Raw genomic sequence first — 13,258 nt, 5'->3', positions numbered from 1 at the left:
TTCTCTGGGCAACAAACTGTATTTGGAGGAGGGGTGCACTTTATAGACGAGATCCCACTACTCAATACCACTTTTCCCCCTCTACTACAGGAAGAGGTGTATAGACAAGTGTGTGAAAAATTGGTTGCCTTACTCCTCTTTTAAGAAGTGTATTGGTGGGGTTATCACTATCTGGAGGTCAGAGTGTGTACAGTGAGTATAATAGAGCAACAAAATAAAATAAAACTCTAAAGCCCAAAAATATAAAACCTTTTAAACAACAACCGGAATGGGGTCTATGTATCCTGCTATGGGAGGATTATCATTCTGCAAATGCTTCAACTTTTTTTTATTTTTTTTATGTATCTCGAAAAATGATGTATTAATCCTTGCTGTTTCCAGGTAGGAACAGGCCAGCAGTTTCATATAGATAAATGGAGTGGCAGGTTGCATGTGTGACTGCCACTTTGAGGACTTATACTTGTGATTTGTGGAAGTCTCAGCGGTCAGACCCTCACTGATCAGATACGTACATGCCAAATGGCATACCCCTCCAGGTACAGGAGAACACATCTAAATACTGAAAGGATAGTCTATCAGTGTTATTATTTTTATTTTTTAGAAAACATCTTGATAATGCAGCTTAGTTTGGTGCTTCATATCAATATAGAAAGCAACTGCAGTAAATGTGTTTATTAAAGGTTTAAGGGTTACATTTTGGGAGACCTGTATATTTATTATAATACAATGAATCGAAGTAATTTACAGAAATAAAAAATTATATAAAGCATTCATATTCATGCTGAGTACTTCAAAGGATAATTCTAATCAATCTGAGTCACAGAGACTAAACCAAACCTATCCAAAGAACAATTGTCAGATAAACAATTCTTAAGTATTTAGTGAATAAGGACCGGAGTCTTTATTGATATCCCAACATTCTTTATATAAAACGGTGTAAGAAATATATCAGAGAACTATTACTTCTGAAACTTAATTAGAACTTTATCAATAAATGCCAAACAAATTAATTATTTCACTCCTCTTATGCTAGCAGGAGAGTATAAGAAGTATTTGCAAAACTTAGTGGAGTGATTGAATCATATCATTCAATTACGGAACATACAGATTAACACGAACTGGGAAAGGGGGGGGGGGGGATCAGGACTCAGGTAGCTAGAGTTTAGTTTGTTAATGGATGTATGTGTTTAGAGATATTCAGTGATAAAATCAAATTCAATGAACTTGAGCCAAGGATCCCAAGTTTTGTTGTATTGTTAAACTTTGTCATGGAGTGTGTACATCTTTTAACCTAACCAGTCAGATATGGAAGGAGGAGTTCTATCTTTCCATAATCAAATACACAAAATAAAAAAAGTTTTGCAGGGATTTCCACCTTGGTGTTGAATATTTGGTTAATTATAGTAGATATATTCCTCCAAAATGTCTTCATCTGTTTGCATTGTATCCAAATGTGTGAAATTATACCTTGTTCCTCCTGACATCTCCAGCATAATGAAGGTACTTCAGGGAAAATACAATTTAGTATACCACTGGGATACTAATTTGAAGTGTGACTCTTGTATTCCAGGGCTAACAGAGCTAGATCTAGCATTTGAGATGATTTCCTTTACTTCAGTGTCGTTAAAATTAGTCCCCAATTCAGACTCCCATTTAGCTATGTATGAAGGGGCTGAGGAGGGTCTGTTTACTATATTGTATATAGTAGAGATGGCTTTCTTAACAGGGGAGCTTGTCTTTATGCATTTTTGTATTGTAGTCAAGGGTGAGAAAATAGGTTTATAAGCTTCAGTTGTCAAGATGTAATCTTTAATCTGCATATATTCTTCACTAGAGAGGTTCAGCTCTGGAAAGTACCAATTTAGATCATATTCTGAGATAAATGTGTTCCCATTCATTAGGTTACGTGCTGGAGAAATAAATAATTCCTCAATATTTTTAGTTTTTTCTTAAATTTTTCTGAACCTAGGAGGGATCAATGCACCCACTGGTGTTTCTGCACAATATGTTGGTAAAAATTGTGTATGTTTGTTAACTTTATACCAGATTTTTAAAGAGAAGCGCGTCAAGGGATCCCAGACTCCCAACAACTTAAGAAGGGATTTTCCTTTGTTTTCCACAAGAGTATTTGGGAATTAGGGGGTAGAGATTCTCTCTCTGTCTAGCCAAAGCTTCCTAGAAGATTTAACATACCACTCTAGCAGTTTAGCCATGTGGACTGAGAGGTGATATCTTTGAAAATCGGGTACCCCCAAACGGCCACTCGATCTAGGCATAATGATGGTATTGTATTGGACTCGGTTGCAACTAGTTATCCAAACAAATTTCAGTATATTTTTCTTAATAGTGGCATAGTAGAAGTTGGGTATATAGATAGGAAGCGCCTGCAGGATGTACAGTAATTTGGGTAATAAATTAACCTAATTTTATTTATACGCCCAAACCAGGAAATGAAGAGATTCTCCAAATCTTTGACTTTTGGGTCCAGTTTAGTTAGGATGGGTAGGAAGTTGAGTCGATATAGTTCTTGTGTTTTTTTGCTAATGTTTATGCCCAAATATTTAAACTGTAAGGGAGCTGGTTTCAATGGGGTAGACAAGATCACCTTCTGCCATATGGATTGGGGTACATTAACATTATATATTTCAGACTTTTGTAAGTTTATCTTAAAATAGGAAAGAAAATTAAAATCCTCCAGCTCCTTCAAGAGCAAGGGGACCCCTCTTAGTGGGTTAGTGATCATAAATTGTCATCTGCCTATGCAGCCACTTTATGATGTTCCTTTGTTGTTAATATATCTTGAATAGAAGGATTGGATCTGATCGTAATAAGAGATCTGATTTTAATAAGAAGGGGTTTTAAGGAAGGGATAAAACGTATGGAAGAAAGAGAGCAGCCCTGTCTCGTCCCATTGGTGAATTTGAAGGTCTTTGATAGTGACTCATTAACTCTGACCGTTGCTTATGGGACTGTATACATGGCCAGAATCTTTGACACAAAAACACGGGGGAAACCAAAAGCGTTCAATACCTCCTCTAATTCCAATTTAGTCTGTCGAACGCCTTCTCAGCCTCTGTAGTAACAAATGCTAAGGGTATGTTTTTAAGCTGAGCTAATTGTATGGCGTGTAGAACCCTGTAAATGTTCTCTTTGGATTTTCTGCCTTCAGTAAATCCAACTTGGTCTGGGTGTAATATATTTAGAATAATGTGCTTAAGTCCAATAGTTATCAACTTAGCATATATTTTCATGTAGACATTTAACAGTGAAATTGGTCTATAATTGTCACGGATGGTGTTGCAGAAAGCTGGAACTTATAAAAAAAACATCCGACTGGCTTGATCCCAAACTAAGGAGTAGAGCTCTCCCTGACTGCTATGCCCATGCAAAGGTCTTTATGGTAGACGATTGCATGCCCACGTACCTAATACTGTGTGACACCTGAAAACCCTATAATAGTGAGGGGGATACGACCACCGGCTCCCTGAACTTAATACGGATGGAGTCGGGGTCACCTACAATCAAGCCAGCAAGGAAACACAAATAAAGGAAAAATACTTATCTGAGGAATCAGCAATAGCAGCCTCCAGCAGTGAACAACTCATCCAGGAAGAAGTATAAACTGCAGAGTGAGGCCGTATGGGAGGGAATGTAAAGGGAGATAATTAGTGTAAATAGGTGACAGCTGGGAGAAGGAAAGGAGATGACAAAGTGAAACCAAAACAAAGAACGTCTAACAGACCTTCTCACAGAACTGGCGGTGACAATAATTAGAACACCATGTGGTGTCTTTATCTTCATTAGGAATGACCGTTATGTGAACCATGAGGGACTCGGGGCCAAAAGATTCACCATTTGATATATTATTAAAGTAAGCACACATGTGTGGGGAAATAATTTTTTTGTAGTAACTAGCCATTAGACCATCTGGGCCAAGGCTTTTACCATTAGATAAGGTCTTAATGACTGACTCTTTTATTTAGTGAGAAGGGGTAATTAATTTAGCTTTTTGGTTTGCAGAGAGTTTAGTAAGTTTAATTGTATTCAAAAATTATTTCATTTTTGTTTTTATGTCTATATGTTCGGAAGAATGTTTCTTGAGGTTAGTTTTTCATAGAAGCTCTTTAAACGCCTCTGTTATACTCTCAGTAGTGTTACACATAGTCAGGGTCAGAGACCATAAAAATACTATCTATGTATGACCTGTTTTTGAAGCAGTCTAGCTAGTCTTTTACCACATCTGTTATCTTCTAGATAGTTTTTATATTTTGCCATGTATAGGTATTTCTGGCTTTTTTGATCTAGTAGTTCTGATCATTTATATCTTAACGATATCAGATCTTTCTTAAGATTTTTCTCGAGAGAGATAGTTTATGTGCAGATTCTAAAATTTGAATCTGAGATAAAATCTCAGAGATTTCTTTCTCTCTTAGTTTTTTTTTTTTTTATAAGTTCCAAGCCTGATAAGTATACCACGTATTACGGCCTTGTGTGTTTCCCATTCAAGAGAGGTGCAATCTCTCCCCTGTAAATTTTCAGTGAAGAAAGATTCAATGTCATTTGTAATTGCTGAAACATCTATGAGGTTATTTAACAAGCTTTCGATTAGGGACCAATTAAAAATGTTATATTTGGTTTTTCCAGGAGAGAGTTGGACCAATAATGGGGCATGATCCGATAAATGGAAGGACTTATATGTGGCTTTTTTCAGAATCTGCACATCTCTGATACATAAATAATCTAGTCTCAAATACATATTGTGGGTAGTGGAGTAAAAGGAATAGTCTTTATCTTTAGACCTCCAGATGTCAATTAGGTTGTTGATGAATGATGGAGTTGTTTCTTTAAAGCTCTGAGGTTGCTGTATGCTAGTTTTGCTTTACCTTATCCATGGTTGGCTCCAGAGGAGTGTTCAAAACGCCTTCTACAAACGAGTTTAGTTTATTTAATATCTGTTCGATGAAGCGATGCTGTAGTAAATTGATTGAGTTAAAATTGGCAAAGGTGTAGACCTTACCATGTATTTGACCTTTAACAAGTATATATCTTCCTTCAGCGTCAGACATAGTGTCTATGTGTTGAAAGCCTAGTTTTCTGTGGAATACAATAGAGACTCCCTTTTTCTTAGTTATTGGGGTGGTTGAATTATACCATTGGTTGTATTGAAGTGTTTTAGAGAAAGGGGTGAGTTTATTAAAATGGGTCTCCTGAAATAGGATGACATCTGCTTTCTCTTTTTTCATATAAATCAGTATTTTGGATTCTTTCCTTGGATTATTTAAGCCGTTCATATTATACGAAGCACATATGAAATCATTTACGGTTGTATGCATTTATAAGGAGTCTATGGTCTAGCATATTTATGAGTCCCAGATTGCTGAACTTGGATTGGGTGGGGATAGTTGTAAAACAAGTTAAACTAACACATTATTAAGGTAGTACATATTCATGTCTGAATATAAGTACTAGGGGAATGAATAATACTGCCTGTTATGGCACTCAAGCAAGTTTGAGCACCCAGGGGTTAACAACGGTATCAACTTCCTCCCTAGATTGGGGGGGGGGGCAAGTAAACTTAGGAAATACCATATGTGAGATCATGTATCTGACCAACATAAATCAGTGTCACGATGTCATCCTCGATATAGAGAACTATATCATATGAATAATTAATAAAACCTTTGTAAGTGTTATGATGTCATCCTCTATTCTTTACACACAGAAGACTACATCACATGAATAATAAAGCATAAATGGTTTAACTTCTTCAGTCGCCTGCTGGTGTTCGTTGTAACTTTTGTGGAGCTCTCGGAATGACTGTTGCATCTGAAGTTTTAGTCTTCTTTGGGTGTTGACACATTTGTCCATTGTAGGAGGTTTGGAAGTTGAGGTTCTGTTTCTTCAGTGTTCCCTATAATCCAGTCCTTGATTTCCAGATGTTGGAGGTCCAGTCTTTGGGTAGCTTTGTGAATATCTACGGGTTCTCTGATTAATATGGGTTTCCCATTATAGTTAATTAAAAAGACCAAATGGAAAGAGCCATTTGTACTTTATTCCTTTTTTCTCTTAAGGTAATGGTGAGGGGTCTTAGATTGTCTCTCAGTTCGAGAGTATGGAAATGTCCTGAAATATATGTATTTCTTTATCCTCGTATTCTATATTTTTAGCAAATCTGGCCTTGGTCAGAAACTCTTTTATTTTAAAGTGCAAACGGCAACACAGTATATCTCTGGGTGTAGCATTGTCTGAGTTTCTAGGCCTGTAAACTCTATGCACCCTCTGGAATCCCAAGTCAAAAGGTTCTTCCTTACCTAGAAGTTCATAGAAAATTTGAGAGAGGACTGATGTTATCTCATTGTCTATAACTTTTTCAGTAAGACCTTTTGATTCTCAGGTTATTCCTCCAAGACCTGTTTTCTATGTCATCTAAATGTAATCTGAGGGTGTAGGACTCTTTCTGCTGGTCTTTCAGTTTCCTGAAGAGATAACTGGCATGAGATCCTAGTAATTGTGCAGAGTCTTCTACTTGTGTCACCCTAGATGAAATGTGTCTAATATCTGACCTAAGGTCAGAGATGTCTTCTTTAATGGAGTCATAGAACTCTCTGAACATATTTTTTATGAAGTTCGCTGTGGGTAGTGATTTGATGAGAGTGAATATTTTCTGTCTCTGAAGCTACATCTTCATCACTTTCAGACCATTCTTTTGCTGGAGAAGTGCATTTGGTTGTTTCTTTTTGTTTGAATGTTTTATCTAGTTCCCTATTTTGATGTCTTATGGGATATTGTAGGTCTGCGGATTTCTTGGGGGTCTTAGGAGCCTTGGCTCCTTTCTCCAGCTGCTGTCCTTTTACCATTTTCCCTTTGCTGATCTTCTCTGATGTGAAGTGAACCTCGTTACTTTTTGGGAACCCACACTACTGCTGTTCAGTATTAATATAGTATGTGTCACATAGGCGTACTTTGCACTTCCCCGATGAGTATAATTTGTAGTTTCTCTGGAGTTACATAAAGTATTTTCACTTGTCCAGATGCTATTGCAGTTTAATATTCTATGTGTTCCAATTACCCTTACAAGATGTAAGTGTATTACCTATATAGGGCAAGTTATTCCTGGCGTGAAAATATGATGAGCAGCACGGCTGCAAGTTTTAGGCCGGAACTTCAAGTTCTATATGGGCCTCGAATAGCTGAGCTTTTCAGGAGGTATAATATAGTCCCTCCTGGTGTTCCCTGTGTTTCCGGAGAGTTGAGGGGGTTAGGATTGCTTTTTTAGGCCTCGGATATGTGTCGCAGCAAGCGGCTGGAAATCGAGGCCACGGCTTCAAAGCTTCCTGTAGGCCAAGTCCAGTCGAAGCAATTTAAATCTATAGGATCCTTATAGTCTTCTATCTCGATATATGTAGATTACGCTTGTAATAGATCAGGGAGTGACTTGATAAACAATTGCAAGCACAGCCCACTCAATATAGAAAACAACTGCACAGCTTCTTTACGTCAAAAAAGAAAGAAAGAAAAAAAAAAAGCCAGTTCATTTCACACAAGTGTCTGTACAATGTTTTGGCTCCCATCTGAATCTTTGTCAAGCCAAGACAACACATTATACATATAAGTTCCGAATGAAGGAACCAGTGCATCGATGCAGTAAACATCTATTATATCTAAAATGTGTATTGCAGTGTATTATACTTGTCAGTGTAAAAATGACAGGTGCCCTATAAGGCCCTACTTCTACAAATATGGCAATGGGAACCCATTAGACAGCACCATGGTGATTTTAGGGCATGTTTATACACGTGGGAAAAATTGTTTTTTAAGCTGATTCAAAACCGATTGCACTCTATGAAATTAAATCCACAGGGTTTTGCCACAAGAATGAGCATGCAGTGAATTTTGTAATTTCCATTTCCATGTTGAAATTTATCTGCTCATTGAATAGCCAGATCTCACATTATACATGTATATACACAACACAGTAAATCTTCCTTCCAATTGCCTTCTGACAACCCCACCCCATGCATAGTAGAAGAGTAGCCACAACACACCTATCCTCTTTTCTAGCAACTATGTCGATCAGGAGCACTGAAATAAAAAGCTAAATATGGGTGACTAAAATTGACTAAACTGTCTTGCTGCAATAATTACAGTATCTTGTACTGCACAGTCTATAGGAAGTCCATGTGGAATTATATACATAACAAAAAAGTGTGAAACAACTGAAAATATGTCATATTCTAGGTTCTTCAAAGTAGCCACCTTTTGCTTTGATTACTGCTTTGCACACTCTTGGCATTCTCTTGATGAGCTTCAAGAGGTAGTCACCTGAAATGGTCTTCCAACAGTCTTGAAGGAGTTCCCAGAGATGCTTAGCACTTGTTGGCCCTTTTGCCTTCACTCTGTGGTCCAACACACCCCAAACCATCTCGATTGGGTTCAGGTCCGGTGACTGTGGAGGCCAGGTCATCTGGCGCAGCACCCCATCACTCTCCTTCATGGTCAAATAGCCCTTACACAGCCTGGAGGTGTGTTTGGGGTCATTGTCCTGTTGAAAAATAAATGATGGTCCAACTAAACGCAAACCGGATGGAATAGCATGCCGCTGCAAGATGCTGTGGTAGCCATGCTGGTTCAGTATGCCTTCAATTTTGAACAAATCCCCAAGTGTCACCAGCAAAGCACCATCACACCTCCTCCTCCATGCTTCACGGTGGGAACCAGGCATGTAGAATCCATCCGTTCACCTTTTCTGCGTCGCACAAAGACACAGTGGTTGGAACCAAAGATCTCAAATTTGGACTCCTCAGACCAAAGCACAGATTTCCACTGGTCTAATGTCCATTCCTTGTGTTCTTTAGCCCAAACACGTCTCTTCTGCTTGTTGCCTGTCCTTAGCAGTGGTTTCCTAGCAGATATTCTACCATGAAGGCCTGATTCACACAGTCGCCTCTTAACAGTTGTTCTAGAGATGTCTGCTGCTAGAACTCTGTGTGGCATTGACCTGGTCTCTAATCTGAGCTGCTGTTAACCTGCGATTTCTGAGGCTGGTGACTTGGATGAACTTATCCTCCGCAGCAGAGGTGACTCTTGGTCTTCCTTTCCTGGGGCGGTCTGCATATGAGCCAGTTTCTTTGTAGCGCTTGATGGTTTTTGTGACTGCACTTGGGGACACTTTCAAAGTTTTCCCAAATTTTCGGACTGACTTACCTTCATTTTTTAAAGTAATGATGGCCACTCATTTTTCTTTACTTAGCTGCTTTTTTCTTGCCATAATACAAATTCTAACAGTCTATTCAGTAGGACTATCAACTGTGTATCCACCTGACTTCTCCACAACACAACTGATGGTCCCAACCCCATTTATAAGGCAAGAAATCCCACTTATTAAACCTGACAGGGCACACCTGTGAAATGAAAACCATTTCAGGTGACTACCTCTTGAAGCTCATCAAGAGAATGCCAAGAGTGTGCAAAGCAGTAATCAAAGCAAAAGGTGGCTACTTTGAAGAACCTAGAATATTACATATTTTCAGTTGTTTCACACTTTTTTGTTATGTATATAATTCTACATGTGCTAATTCATAGTTTTGATGCCTTCAGTGTGAATCTACAATTTTCATGAAAATAAAGAAAACTCTTTGAATGAGAAGGTGTGTCCAAACATTTGGTCTGTACTGTAAGTCAATAGGCACGGATACGTTTTCACTGACACAGTATGGTGCAATTGAAAACGGATCCGCCTCCCAATGACTTTCAGTGTAAGTCAAAATAGATCCGTTTGTTCATGGTAATGCAAACGGTTCCGTTCTGAACGGATACAAGCGTTTGCATTATCTGCTTGTCTAAATGTGTGTATACAGAGATAGCTGTCAGTCACTGATAAGATTGCCTTCATGTACAACTGAAGTTGAAAGGAGCACAGATTTAAATGTATAAATTACTAAATTTGGTTAACCCCTTCCCGACCTTCCCACATAAAAATACATCAGCGGTCAGGCATTTAGAAATTGTGCCCCCTTGCGAACAGAGTGGGCGCCATAGCCATGGGGTGCTTGCTGTTTCATATGGTAATGCCGGTCGTGGATATTTAAAACTTCAGATGCTGTAGTCAAACCTTCGGGTGTGCTCTGGCTCCCGGGCGGGGATCGGGAGAGCTGGAGCTTGTTAGCAGCAGCCCCTGTCCTCCTGTGTGACAGGAGGCTGCTACATAGTAATTTCTATGGAGCCCGAGAATACAGTAGCAGTCATGTTTACATGTTTGTTTTTAGAAATAATTAAAAAATATATTATTCTAACTGCACCACCCTTTCCCCAAAATGAAAAAGAAAACACAAAAAATACACATCATGGTTATCAACACGTGCAAAAACGCTCGTATTAATAAAACACAAATATATTTATCCCATACAGAAAACAGCAAAACTGAAAAAAAAATTATAAATGCCAGTAGATAGAGGGTATAGGTTTCGTCAAAGTGACAGGTACCACGCCCCTTTTACACGCCCCCTTTTATATAGCTTGATATAAATTTGATATAAAATTTATATCGCGATATATGCAAGCAGATGGCTTAATTCATGAGGGTCCCAGACACTTGTTGTCATGGTGGCTTAGGCTACTTTCACACTTGCGCTTGATCGGATCCGTTCTGAACGGATCCGATCATATTAATGCAGACGGAGGCTCCGTTCAGTTCGGATCCGTCTGCATTAATAACTTAGAAAAATTTCGCAAGTGCGCAAGTAGCCTGAGCGGATCCGTTCAGACTTTCAATGTAAAGTCAATGGGGGACGGATCTGCTTGAAGATTGAGCCATATGGGCTCATCTTCAAGCGGATCCGTTCCCATTGACTTACATTGTAAGTCTGAACGGATCCGCACGGCCAGGCGGACAGCCGAACGCTGCAAGCAGCGTTCAGCTGTCCGCCTGTCCGTGCGGAGGCGAGCGGAGCGGAGGCTGAACGCCGCCAGACTGATGCAGTCTGAGCAGATCTGCTCCATTCAGACTGCATCAGGGCTGGACGGAGGCATTTGGGTCCGCTCGTGAGCCCCTTCAAACGGAGCTCACGAACGGACCCATGAACGCTAGTGTGAAAGTAGCCTTAATTCAAGAGTTTCCCAGACACCTGACAAACGAGCTGCTCTACAAGGGCATGACCTCTGTCATGGATATCAAAGGTACCGCTTTTAGGCCATGCAACATCACTACCTCTAGCAAGCAGCTGGCTTAATTCAAGAGTTTTTCCCAGCTCCCATGTCAATCGAGCTGCTCTACAAGGGCATGACCTCTGTCATGGATATCAAAAGCACAGCTTTTAGGCCAGGCCACAGGAGGTATTCTTCTAATCAATACGGTTCTAAATGACTTTTCTACAGACATAGGTCCCAGGCTCTGCATGGCTATCACAGAGAGACTTGGGCACATAGAAGCATAGACCAACAAGGCATAATACACTTAAAAGGTAAGAACCATTGGCACTTATGATTTTTAAAGCTTTCACTATTTTTGAATATGCTTTATGTTTATCTGTATCTATGTATCTGTGTTTATTTATAATTCGTAATGCTTCACTAACTGGCTTTTTCTTTTATCACATACAAATGAGGTTATATTTTAACTAGCAATATCTTTCACTATTTATTGAATATGTCTTATGTTATCTGAATCTATGTAACGTCTATCTATCTATCTATCTTTTATCTATCCATTTATCTATCCAGCTATCTGCTATATATCTATGTATCTATACATCCATATACCCCATCTATCTAAATTTTATCAATTATCTATCTATCTAGCCATCTACCTGTTTTCTATCTATCAATTTATCTGCATATCTATCCGTCTATCTTTCTATCTATCTATCTATAGGCTATCTAGCCATCTACCGGTTTTCTATCTAGCCATTTATCTATCTATCAATCCATTTTTATCCAGACAACTGTCTGTCTATCTATCTATCTATCTATCTATCTATTTATCTATCTAAATTCTATCAATTTATCTATCTATTTAGCTATCTATATTTCTAGCTACATATCTATGTATCAATTACCTATCTATCAATCTATCTATTCTGTCTATCTACAGACATGTCAGGACATGTCCTAATATAAAGTCTATACATATATCTAGCCATTTATCTGTTATCTATCTATGTAGCTAAACAACCATATACCCATATATCTAAATTCTAGCTATCAATTTATCGACCTATCTATCCTTCTATCTATCTATTATCTTTCTATCTATTATCTATCTATCTTTCTATCTATCTATAGTCTATCTTTCCAGCTATCTGTTATCTGTCTATCTTTCCATTTATCTATCTATCTATGTATCTATACAGCCATATACCCCATCTATCTAAAGTCTATCTATCAATGTATATACCTAGCTATCCTTCTATCTATCAATTATCTATCTTTATATCTACCTATTTATAGTCTATCTTTCAATCTATCTGTCATCTATCTATCTATCTATCCATGTATCTATCTATCAATCCCTTTTATCCAGACAACTGTCTATCCATGTATCTATCTATCAGTCCCTTTTATCCAGACAACTGTCTATCTATCTAGCCAGCTATCTGTTATCTATCCATTTATCTATCCAACTATCTATCTATCCATCTATCTGTTATCTCACTATGTATATATACATCCATATACCCCATCTATCTAAATTCTATTTATCCTTCGATCTAACAAATTTATCTTTCTATCTATATATTAACTATCTTTCCATCTACCTATCTATAGTCTATCCATCTACCTGTTTTCGATTTATCAATTATCTATCTATCTTTCTATCGACTTATCTTTAGTCTATCTTCCCAGCTATCTATATTTATAGTGCTTGATATTAAAATGTATATTGCTTGATATTAAATGTATATACTGTTGTGCACTGGCACAGATGTCCTAAGACATATCCTACACAACAAAATTTCAAAAATGTTGTACAATATGCTGTAAAAATGTCAAAATGATCAATTTATCCGTATATCTATCTATCCCAATCTAGCGTCTCAATAGATAAATATTTTATCTATCTACCTAGCAATCTATATAACAATTTATCAATTTATCTATCTTTCTATCTATTTCTAACCATCTAGCTACTATAACATGGCTATCTATCAAACATCTATCTATTTACATTTCTATCTATCAAACATCTATTTATCTATCTATAATCTATCTATCTAACAGGCTGTCTTTCCTTCTATCTGGTACCTATCTTTCTATCTATCTA

The sequence above is a fragment of the Bufo gargarizans genome, chromosome 6 (assembly GCF_014858855.1).
Source record: "Bufo gargarizans isolate SCDJY-AF-19 chromosome 6, ASM1485885v1, whole genome shotgun sequence".
NCBI lineage: Eukaryota > Metazoa > Chordata > Amphibia > Anura > Bufonidae > Bufo > Bufo gargarizans.
This window is presented reverse-complemented; position numbering follows the sequence as displayed.